The sequence below is a fragment of the Etheostoma cragini genome, chromosome 12 (genome assembly GCF_013103735.1).
Source record: "Etheostoma cragini isolate CJK2018 chromosome 12, CSU_Ecrag_1.0, whole genome shotgun sequence".
Classification (NCBI taxonomy): domain Eukaryota; kingdom Metazoa; phylum Chordata; class Actinopteri; order Perciformes; family Percidae; genus Etheostoma; species Etheostoma cragini.
The window spans coordinates 20,736,831-20,737,326 of record NC_048418.1 but is presented as its reverse complement, the minus strand read 5'-3'; positions in this window follow the sequence as shown (position 1 = coordinate 20,737,326).

Here is a 496-nt window from a genome sequence, read left to right as displayed (position 1 = left end):
GATTCATTCCCCCATTTCAAATCACAACTAAAAACACATCTGTTTATAACTGCCTATTCCACCTAAATGTCTGTTGCTGATTAATTTATGAATTCCCTGTGCGGCGTCCTTGAGTGCCAAGAAAGGCGTCTTTAAATAAAATTTATTATTATTATTATTATTAAAAACCCACCCTTAACAAGTGAGGTAACATTAAGATGTAGACCCTTTTTTTTTGTCGCTTTTCCTGAAACTAAATCTCAAAGGGAAATAATTCCACAGCTCCTCAATGTACAAGGGAGGTTGTTAGGTTAGATTTTAAAAAATATAGTCTGCGCCTTTACAATACAAAGTACTTAGTATGACCTAATTATGCTGCACTGCAAGAAATGTTTCAACAGCTGTGAACAGTATTAGGAATTTTCTACAGTTTTAACTATTGTGACATGAGGGTTTATATGCGGTGGTGGATCACTCTTTATGGAAGTAAACAGTGAGATGGAGACAGAAAATGTTC